A 12,228-nucleotide genomic window follows, 5' to 3' on the forward strand; every position below is an offset into this window, starting at 1 on the left:
TTAGAAATTTGGAATGGAACCATCATTTGACAGTTATCCCATTCCTCGGTATATACCCAAAGGACTTAAAAATCAGCATACTACAATGGCACAGCCACATCAATGTTTATAGCAGCTCAATTCATGATAAATAAGCTATGGAACCAACCTAGGTGCCCTTCAATAGATGAATGAGTAAAGAAAATGTGGTATATATACACAATGGAATATTACTCAGCCATAAAGAAGAATAAAATTATGGCATTTGCAAGTAGGTGAATGGAACTGGAGAATATTATGCTAAGTGAAATAAGCCAATCCCAAAAAAAAACAAAGGTCAAATGTTTTCTCTTATATATGGAAGCTAACCCACAAAAAGGAGGGAGAAGGGGAAGAATAAAACTTTAGTGGATTAGACAAAGGGGAATGAAGGGAAGGGGTTGGGAGGATAGGAAAAGGAAATACAGTGCAATGAATCTGACATGTTTCCTATGTATATATATGAATACACATATATGTACATATATGAATCTCACCATAGTGTATATCCACAAGAAATTAATTTTATAAAAATAACTATGGGTAAATGGCAAAAATACCAACAAATGTAAGGGAGCAGGGTGTGAGGAAAGGGAAGGAAGGGTTCGAATAAGATATATTAATATAGATAATTAGAATAAGATATATTCCATGCTTATAATTATATCAAACTGGATTCTACTGTCATGTAACTAGAAAGAACCAATGACATTTTTAAAAAATAACTTTCCATTAGGGAAAAAAATTTGGAAGTTTAGACAGGTCACTTGAATGTACATCCAAGGTTGAGAATCAATTGTGTAATAAAATGGAAAAAATATAACATGCTTAATCTAATGGAAACCATAAAGAATTAGAGTATCTCTCAAACCCGTAATTCTTAAATGTAGCTAGAGTAAAAACATTCCTGTGTATGTATACATATGTATATGAGTGTATATGTGTTACAACTTCACATTTCTTTTTAAGAGAGAGTGCTTTAAAAGGATTAGCACCTACATTTAGAATAATTGTGTCCAGAGATTTTAAAATTCAAATTTGAAATTTTTTAAAAAAAACTACTGTATACATGGATTCTAAAAAATAAGTAAATACAATGAGGAGAAAATAAATTCATCAGAAAGGGATAGCAGAAGCCAGCCTCACTTGTGCATACCTGTAATCCCAGCAACTCTGAGGCTGAGGCAGGAGCATCACCAAGTTCAAGGCCAGCCTGGGTGACTTAGTGAGTACCCTGTCTCAAAATAAAATATAGGGGGCTGCAGTTGTGGCTCAGAGGTAGAACACTTGCCTGGCATGTGTGAGGCACTGGGTTCAATTCTCAGCACCACATATAAATAAATAAATAAAGATCTATCGACAACTTAAATGTATGTATACATATAAAATTTTTTAAAAAATAAAATAAACTCTAGGAAGAACTGGAGATGTAGCTCAGTGGTTGTGGCATCCCTGGGTTCAATCCCCGTACTAAAAAGGAAGAAAAGGGAAGGAGGGACAGCAGAGGTGCCTGCAAAGGAAAAACACAAAAAGGAAAATCACAAGGACCAATGAAGCAAAAATGACCAAGAGTTCTGTTGTCAAGCCTATTTATTTATTTTGCAAAAATGGACTCATGAAGCTACGTGGAGACCCACCACCCAATCTTCTGATTATGATGTGGCTTCGAGTAAGATTGTATCTATGGGAGGGGCTGGTTTGGTCATACTGAAGGAGTATTTCCCCATTTCTCTCCTTGAATTTATTCTATTTTGCAATGAACAATCTGAATTTTTGCTTCAGCCTTTGAAAGTCAGGTAAATATTAGATTTATTATTAGAAAATGATTTTCTGAATATTATAAGGTTCCACTTATGTGAGGCATCTGAAACTTATAGATGCAGAATATAGATCAGTGGTTGCCAGGGTTGGGAGGGGGCATGGAGTTGTTGAGTGGGTATGAATTCCAGGGAGTGAAGGAGATGGACATCATTACCCTAGGTGCACGTACGACTGCACACATGGCACAACGCTACGTGGTGTACAACCAGAGCAATGAAAAGTTGTGCTGCAATTGTGTATGATGAATCAAAATGCATTCTGCTGTCACATATACCTAATTAAAATAAATAAATTAATTTAAATAAATAAACACATAAAAAATAAATTCCAGTGAGTTCTAGAGTAGTGCCTGTGTTACCACACCAGGACCGTTTTGCCCTCTGTACAGTACGCCAATCACTGAAGCCCCGAGTTTACCAAAAGACAGTTTACTCAGGAGGTGACAAATCCTGCAGAGATAGGAAAGTCAACCTCAAATCCACCTGCTCAAGATTAAGAGTTGGGGTATTTATCAGAACAAATACCCACTAAGGAGTGGGAGAAAGGAGTGGGGAAATGTGCAGTAGTCTGTAGTTGGCACATGCATAATCAAACATGGTCTTCACAGGATGTATGTTCAGAAAATGGTTGTATTAGCATGTTCTCAAAATGGAATTTTAGCCCTGATGTCAAAAGTGATGGGCTGGGGTTGTAGCTCAGTGGTAGAGCACTTGCCTAACATGTGTGAGGCTCTGGGTTCAATTCTCAGCACCGCATGTAAATATATGTAATAATAAATAAATTCATTCATGTAAATGAATGAATAAAATAAAGGTCCATCAACATCTAAAAAAGTATATGTATGTATATATATATATATATATATATATATATACACTTTAATATATATATATATATATATTTTTTTTTTTAATGAACCCAATGGCTACTTGCAAACCAGATACTTAAAACCATCAGGTTTTAACCAATTTGAGATAGACAAAAGCAGCACACACCTGTAATCCCAGCAGCTTGGGAGGCTGAGGCAGGAGGATCTCAAGTTGAAAGCAGTCTTTGAGTTCCTGAAAACCAAGTTAGGCAGCCATTCCCACGATGATTCATATGGCAGGGGTGTTAACTATAGCAAAGCAAAGCTGACATGAGGACACTGTTTAGCTATATGACCACTAAAACTGGTGGTAAAAGCAAGTAGCTAAAACCAAGTGAAGCTAGAGGGTTTAATCAGGTTTTCCCTTGGTTTAACAATTTAACCTCGTGCACTTAATCCATGGCACATGCCTATAATCCCAGCAGCACAGGACGCTGAGACAGGAGGATCTTGAGTTCAAAACTAACCTCAGCAAAAGTGAGACACTAAGCAACTCAGTGAGACCCTGTCTCTAAATAAAATACAAAATAGGGCTGGAAATGTGACTCAGTGGTTGAGTGCCCCTGAGTTCAATCCCAGGTACCCAAAAAATATAAAAATGAAATTTAAAAAAAAAAAAAAAAATATATATATATATATATATATATATATATATAGAGAGAGAGAGAGAGAGAGAGAGGGAGGAGGGAAGAATTCATGTTAAACATTCTTAAAACAGACACACAAGCAAAGCGACAGAAGGAAAATTTGAGGTGATGGTTTATTTCCTTGATTAGAGTAATGGTGTCGAGTATATTCATAAGTCCAAACTCATCAAATTGCAAACATTAAATATGTGCAGGATGGAGTATTTTCATTGTACCTTAATAAAGCTGTTAAAAAAAAAAAAAGAAAGTCTGTGTGCTCAGAAATTCTCCTTTTTAGCTCACACGGCTCAGGAGTAAACCATTACCTTCACCTTAATAATGGCTTTTCTTGTAGGATGCAGTGGGGGCTGGAAGGGAAGCAGGGGAGAGAAGAATCATAACCACCACATTAAATGTACCTAATAATTAAAAGATGCATCTCGATATCTGTGATAATGACATAGGAAATTAAATGTGCTTCTCAGGATCAGGACTACAAATTCCTCCAAGCTTCTTCCTGTTCCTTTGTCTAGTAACCTCTCATTGTTTCAGCTTCCCTTTCACCTGGCATTGCACATTGATCTCTCAAGCAAGGTCTTTGAATCTTTTTAAAAGATTAAAAAAGGCTACTTCCTGCAGCAGTGACATTTTTCCACTTGAAATGTTTACTCTGGCGCCCACTCCCTCAAAGAGCCCCTGCCACTGGAGCTGAATGCAGCTGTTGGCATCCATTCTACTCAGTGCTATTTAGGAACCCTGCATACTAACTACACTGCAGCCCTGGAGAGGAAGTGCAATGTGGGTCATCTGCAGTTGGAGGGGAGAAGAAATAATACAAAGACTTGCTAACAAAACCTTAATGTGAATATGGCCTCCTGGGAAGCCAGGGAAGCAGGCTGACTAACCTGGGTGGAGTCAGGAAAATGGAACAGCTATTTTTAACACAAATGCCTGGCATTTAAAGGAGCTGCAAACAAAGCCTTAAGGTGGGGGGCAGAGGGAGGAAGGGTCTGTGGCAACGACCATCAGCCATATTAGGCAGGTGTGCAAGGACAAAATCACTGCTTCCCAGAAAGATCTTCCCACTGCAACACTCATGTTTAGTTAGCAGCAGCATCAACTATTTCCATACGAAATCAACTGTTTTTTAAACACCACATTGTGATCTTCATCCAATTGTTTACTGATTAGCCAGAATTGAAACAAACAAACAAAAAAAGACATTTTCAATTTCAGACTGTCTCTGCTCCACCCCTTATTCCTATAGACTGTTTTAAACTGCCTCCACAAGCAAATTGAGCAAAATCCCAGGGACTAGATGCTTAGTCTGACCTCCTGAGTTGCTAAACCTTTCTGTGCTCTTTCTCACCCTTCTGTAAAAGAAGACAAACCCACACATACCAACATAATCACTGGGAGTTCTACTTATTCCACTCTCCCCTTGAAGATTATAAGAAATGATGCCTTCAACATTTTAAAAATGTGAAACCCTTTTGATTCCCTGATTTTATAAGTTCACTGAAACATCAGCAAAATGCCAACTTACTTCACAGCTTTATTAATTTGTATGTACACCCCATCTACACACATCATTTGTCCGTGTTATAGCTTGTGATGGTCAGACCCCCAAGTGGTTAAGTAAGAAAAAAAGGAGAGATCAGAATCAGGTGGCACCTGATAGAAATCTGAGAGAAAAAAGAAAGAATTTAAGTAAGTCTCTAGATGTCAATAATTCTAAGAAAAGACAGAGACAAGCTCCACAAAATGTACTGAACATCTACTATATGCTAGGCTCTATGCTAAGTACTATGGAAGATGAAATAAAACAAGATCTCTGATCTTGAGGACTTGTCTTAGTCTGATTTCTGTTGCTGTGATAGAATACCACAGACTGAGTGGTTTACAATGAACAGAAATTTATTTGGTTCACGGTTCTGGAGGCTCAAAAGCCCAAGCACCATCATCTGGCAAGAGTTTTTGTACTGGGTTAAAACATGGAAGAAGGGCAAAAGAATGCACATTGAGACAGAGAAAGAAAACAGGATCAAACACCCTTTATCAGGAATCCACTCCTACATAAAGTAACTCACTTACAATACTGGTCTCCACTCAGATGGCACAGCTCTCACGGTTCAATCGCTTCTTCAAGGTTTCACCTCTTAATATTGTTACAGTGGCAATTAAATTTCAACATGAGTTTTGGAGGGGCACCGAAACCACACACAGGAATTAAGCACCTAATGATCTTAAAGATGCATACACAAATGTCCATCAGCCAATTAACAATTAGATGATTGTTCATCACTGTATACCCATGAGATATGATTGAGCAGGTTTGGGATATGCCCCTGAAATCTACATTGCATACATGATTTGTAGCTGATTATACCACACAGACAAATTTGGGGGAAAAAATCCAAGTACTTAAGAACACAAGTGTTTTTAGAGCAGCAAAAAAAAAAAAAAAAAAAAAAAGGAAGAAAGAAATTAGTTGAAGCTTCATAGAGGTGATGGTGTTTAGATGAGATTTGAAGCTTTATAACAAGCTTGGATAGAGATAAGACAATTCTAGAAAGAAGGGAAATGATATGCTATGTATTTGTTCATGTTTCTGTCTCATAAAACAAATTGTCAGTGCCCTATAAAAAAACAGACATTAATAAGGATTTAAAAAGAGGGATGGAATTAAGAGAAGAAAAGTAAATATGATAGCCGTAGGCATTCACTGTGATTTCTGTAGTAAGCAGTTAAGTCTGACTTTCTGATACCCACCACCATAGAAAGGATATCAACAAGGCAGACATGGAAGGCCACAGGAAGCTTAAGGGATACCAAGTAAGTGTAAGGGATGCTGATATAAATTTGGGAACTAACTATGAAAAAGCTATGAAAAAAATAAAGCTATTCTGAATCATTCTGCATTTCTACTTTGTACACAATCATCTACTCTCCAAAACCACCTATTTCAAAACTTCCCATTTCCATGTTTAAAATGGTCCCAAATTTTTTCACTTTTTTCCCCATCAGAGGTAGGGCCTGGTAGGGTTTGGATCTACTATGTTCCCCGAAAGCTCATATATGAGACAATGCAGGAATATTCAGAGGTGAAATTATTAAATTATGAGAGCTGTAACCTCATCAGTGGATTAAACCATTTGATGGATTCATAATTTGAAAATATATCACCACTGTATTTGGTGGTAGCTATAAACAAGAAGAGTGTGGCTGGAAGAAGTAGGTAACTGGAGATGTGTCTTTGGGGTTCACATTTTGTCCCTGGTGCCTTGATCTCTCTCCCTTTGCCTTTAAAATTAATAGGCAAACCGCCATGGAGCCCATATCTCCTTCTTGCTTCTTCCAGGCTGCCATGAATTGAGCATGAATTGAGGAAACTCCACCAGATTCTTCGACCATAATGTTCTGCCTCACCTCAGGCCCAGACAATGGAGTCAGCAATCATGGACTGTGGCCTCTGAAACAAGGAGCCCCAAATAAACTCTTCCTCCTCTAGGTTATTTCTGTCAGGTGTTTTGGTCATAGCAATGGAAAGCTGACTACACAGGCCTATGTTTCCTCCCTTATATGTGAACACTTTAATCAGTACAATACAAGGGGAGTGGTGCTGTGCCAATGGCAGCCAGGTCTTAGACACTGCACCTTCCACTGGTCTCCAGTTCTGCCGCCATGCTGTGAGGAAGACCAGGCATATGAAATGAGACCACATGGGTTTACAGATCCAGGTGAGGTCTCAGCAACTGTCAGGCATATAAAATGAACACCACAACCATCAAGTTACTCCCAGCCTTCATACCTTTTTAGTTGAAGTCTGAGACATCATAGAGACAAGCTTTCCTTATTGTGTTCAGTCTAAATTCATGGTTGATGGAGTTGTGAGCACAATAAAATGATTCTACCACTAAATCCTTTTTTCCCGTTCCCTCTCCTCCTTTTTCCCTGTGGTTCCTTGCCTCCGCTCTCCTTTTCTCCCTTTGATTTTCATAGATGCCCACACACACCTTTCTTTTCCCTTTTCCTCTCTGGCTTCCACATACGAGAGAAAGCATGGAACCCTTGACTTTCTGCGTTTTCTACCAGTAAATCCCGAGGTGGTCATTATGCAGTGACATATCTAGAATACTTCCCTAGTCTCTTGAATCTTACTACTAACAGCCCTTTCCAAACATGCCTGAATTCTCTCTCTCTCTCTCTCTCTCTCTCTCTCTCTCTCTCTCTCTCACACACACACACACACACACACACACTCACAGAATTTTTTTTCATTCTCAGTAAATAGCTTTAATTTCTATTTGGGTAAAAAATGAAAGAATCCAATTAAAATCTTGGCTACACCTATAGCCAAGATTTTTATTGGTTGAATTGAAACAGAAATCTCCATTACGTGGTAATCTGGGAGGACTATGGAAGAGTGAAAGTTGGGGATTCAAAGCACAGCCCTCTCAGAAAACTTATGAATTCTCCATTTTACTCCTAACTGGATCTTTCCCATTCACATTTAAACATGTTCTAGAAGCTCCATTTAAAATTAATAGACAAACAGCCATGGAGCCACATCTCCTTCTTGCTTCTTCCCTATCTCTTCTTCCTTCACAGAACTACATATTCTGGCCGTCTCCTTTTGTTCTTTTTCACTCACTTTTCAGGTATCTTTTGTCTGGCTTCCACCCCATCATTTCATCTATGCTGTTAATGTCACAAGGCCTCTACTTCAATAAATCCTTTGACTCTTTTGGACTTCTTCCTTAATATCTTCAGCTGCATGTAGAGTGATGAGTATTTCCTCTTTCTGAAAACATTGTCTTCCACTCCTGGTTTTTCCCCTACTACTTTGGCCACTCTTTCTCGGCCATATTTTCTGGCTCCATCTCTAGTACTTAGCCATTAGTTTTTGGAGTTTGTCTCTTGACCTTGCTTCTTTTCACTATACACTTTTTTTTTCCCTAAGAAATGCCATCTGTGTCCTTGTTTTCATCATTATATAAAACTACAAATTACATCTCCAGCCCAGATACAATAAAGTATCAATCCATATGTCCAACTGACTATTTAATGCTATCTTTGCTCTTATTCTTGATCCTCCTCCAATAGTCCCCATCCCAGTGAATAGTACCACCATCCTTCTAGTTGTCTAAGTCCAGAAACCTTGCAATGATTCATGACACTTCCCACCCTCCTCCCCATATTCAATTTCTCACCAAATCCTGTCAGTTCTACCCACAAAATCACCAAAATATCCATTATCTATCCATCATTGCTCTCCAAACATCTGATCCATTTTGCAGAGCCAGAGTAATCTTTTCAAGGTAAAGATGACCAAGCCTGCTTAAAACATTTCTAATGGCTTTCCACTTTAAAATGGTTTACAAGTCCTTCACGTCTATCCTGTGCCTGCTTCTTACATGTTACATTACTTCCCCCCTTCTGCTAGAAAGATCCTGATCTTTAGAGCCTTGGACTTTCTGTTCCCTTCCCATAGGGCCTTTATTTAATCTTGATCCATAGAATAAAAGCTTCAGGGGGCAGAGATCTTACCCATTTTACTTGTCATTATAATGTCTAGCACAGTGTCTACTATTTAACAGATGCCTTAAAAATCTGTCAAATGTATAAATATCTATGTTTGATCTACGAGATGAACACTTACATGGAAATATATGCTAAGCAGTTTGAAATGCATAAGATAAACGAGACAGAGAAATAGATTTGGGAACCATCCTCATATACCTGATATCTAAGGAAGGGGGAGATAAACATGAATGACCAGAGAAATTGTGTAATAAGAAAAGATTCAACAACAGACCCTGAGAAAGATTCTCATTCAAAGGATAGCCATAAAGGCAAGATAGGGACTGTTGTGTAATTAAAAAGCAAAATAACATAATTAAAGATGAAATTTTTCATAAAGGAAATGTAGACAGGAGGATCAGACACTATAATGAGACACAGAATATGAGCACTGAAGTATTGGATTTAGGAAGGAGATTATCATTTGTTAAGGAGACTGTGGGTTAAGTAAATACAATAATAAGTACCCCATGAAAGTTCTGGTAAAGGATATTAGAAGAATAAATAATCAAAAACTAATGTATGTATGTGTTTACATAAACACACACACACATACACACACACACACATTCTGTTTCAAGCTATATGCCACTCTAAACTTTTATTATACAGTTAAACTTCACTATTACTCTCATATTTTTTTCACACATGTTCCTTGTATGAATGACATATGGACTGCATTTTTTAAGGTGAGGGCTAAGCTGTTATAGCAAAGAATCAAATCATACATTTACTTAAAAAACAAATTAATTTCTTATATTCTTGAATAATGGCCCAAATGGGATCAGTCCAGTTTGGGGAGAGTCTTTCATGTTCTTGGTTTTCTTTGTATTTTTTGCTCCATAATCCCTTAGGCCACTGCTGCTATCTGCACAAAGCTGAATTAAGCTTCAGACTAGTGTCCAGAAAATAAGAAAGGCAATCAGAAGATAGAGGAGGTACTGACCCAAAAGGGTTCATGTTCCCCTGGGTAGAACAGTTACATTGTCATTGTTAGTGGTAAGGAAGGCTGAGAACATGGTTTAACAGGTCAGCCACAAGACATATCATACCTGTGTTTCCATGATGAAATGGATAACATTGACAGAGACCTGGCAGTCTCTGCCAGAGCTCACCTCTCTGAATATCTCCACATCCATATGCATCTTACCTTCCTCAAGTAAAACACAACCTTTCCTCAAAGGAGCAACTGAAAGTCCTACCAGTTACTGAATCAAAGTCCAGAAATTACAGATAGAATTCTTTGAGGACCTTTTGAGTTCAAGTACCTATAAATTAAGAGAATTTATTTTGTGTGGTACTAGGGCTCAAACTTAGGAGTGCTACCACTGAGCTATACCTCTAAACCCCCATTTTCTTTTCTTTTTTTTTTTTTTTTTAGGCAAGCTCTTGATTAATTGCTGATGTTGGCCTCAAACTTTCAATTTTCCTGACTCAGCCTCCTCAGTGGCTGAAATTATAGGCATATGCTTCCATGCTTGGCTAAAGTAAGAGATTTTTAAAATCTGCTCAGGTACTCTGCTCTATCCCCTTCCCTCACCCAATGTAGAATTATAATGCAAGAACAAAACAAAACAAAAACACACAATAAAGCTCCCACTTGGAAAAGCTAAAAGTAGGAAACAAGCAGAAGTCACAAGAGCACAGAAATTATCAAATCCTGCTGGGCAGAAAATCCTAGAACTTAATTCTGTCATTAAAGTAAGTTGTCTTGTCAGCCCAATTTGCTATGTGAAGATAATATTTTTTTCTGTTCACCCAGATTTGCACCGTAGAAGATGCCTGGTTGTCCATTAATACTAGGGACAACTCTAAAATGGGTGTTAGAGACTATGACCTACTTTGGAAATGGTCTGGGGCTGAGAAATAATAAGCTACCAAACTACTTTCCCAAAAAAATATAAAAATTGCTGATCTGAAAACAACTAAAATAGGGGAACTCTGCTTCCTCTCCACCTAAAAGCAAAATATCCACAAATACAAAAGCTCTTTCTATTCGCACCCCTACACACATTCACATATTTTTCCCACCTAAAGACTAGATGTAAATTCTTTACAATACTTGATTATGAGCCCAGAGGTAGTGAATACAGAAGAATCTAGAGATGGTGTTCTTTCATAAATTTACCTTCCCACAGTTCTCCCATTTCTGAACCTACCACAGCTTTTCCTTTATTTGTCATCTTTCTCAAATGTATTTTTCGTTAATGAAATACGATTTAAGCAGGTTTCTAAGCTACCACTTAGGGGTGATTTTTTTTTTCCTACCTTCCATGTACACTGCCTGCATTAATACACTTGCTTATTTTTCAATTGTTAATCTATCTTTTGTTATGAGGCATGTACCATGGATTTTAATTGTCCCCCAAAGGCTTGGTTCCCAGTGTGGCACTATGGGAGATGGTCGAACCTTTAGCGGGTATAACCTACTGGGAGGTCTTCAGGTCATTCAGGGTGTGCCCGCAAAGAGGATGATGGGATCCTCGGTCCATTCCTTTTTCTCTTTTTCACTTTTTTTCCATGAGATGAGCAGATTTGCTGTACCACATGGTTCCTTGCCAAAGGCCCAAAGCAAGAGGTTCTAGGATCATGGCCTATGCCTCTAAAACTATGACCAAACTAACCTTTCTCTTTATAAGGTAGTTTACCTCAGATATTTATTACAGTATTGGAAAACTGCCTCACACAGTCTGTCTCAGCCACAAACTTTTGAGGGTTGAGGAAAAAATATATTTCTCCTCTTCACTAAGCTTGTCATTTCCTTGGCAATATATCCTTCAAATCTTAGTAAGCTTCTGGTATATTTTTATAATATAGTACATGTGCCAATATCCATACTCAACATTCTTTTCCAGTCATATTTCTCTAACCTGCTTATTTCTTAGCCTCTGGGCTCAACCCTGGCCTTTCTCCTTCATTTTAATGAAGGCTTTCTTGAGACCATCAGAAACAATAGGTTTGGGTAAGAAAGCCACACTCTTAAACTGGTCTCTTCCATAAACCTGGATACCTTTGTTTTTCAGGGAAAAAAAAAAATCTTAATGAATCTTTGAGAAGGCCTTTGAGTTTAGAAGTAGTTGGCCTTCCCAAATTTATGAAGATCCAAATCTCTAGACTCATCACGATCCCTTACATCTCTCATTATAAACTATTTCTTGCTTGAGCTTAACTCTATTAAATTTCTTGCTGAAATATTCAGAGAACCAAAAATACATATTCTGTTCTTTCCAACCCCTTCCCCAAAAGAAGATAGTCAGTCTTCCAAGTAAAAATTTTAGCAAATATTTTTCCATGATATACACAAATATCACC

Source organism: Marmota flaviventris, chromosome 7 (assembly GCF_047511675.1).
Source record: "Marmota flaviventris isolate mMarFla1 chromosome 7, mMarFla1.hap1, whole genome shotgun sequence".
NCBI lineage: Eukaryota > Metazoa > Chordata > Mammalia > Rodentia > Sciuridae > Marmota > Marmota flaviventris.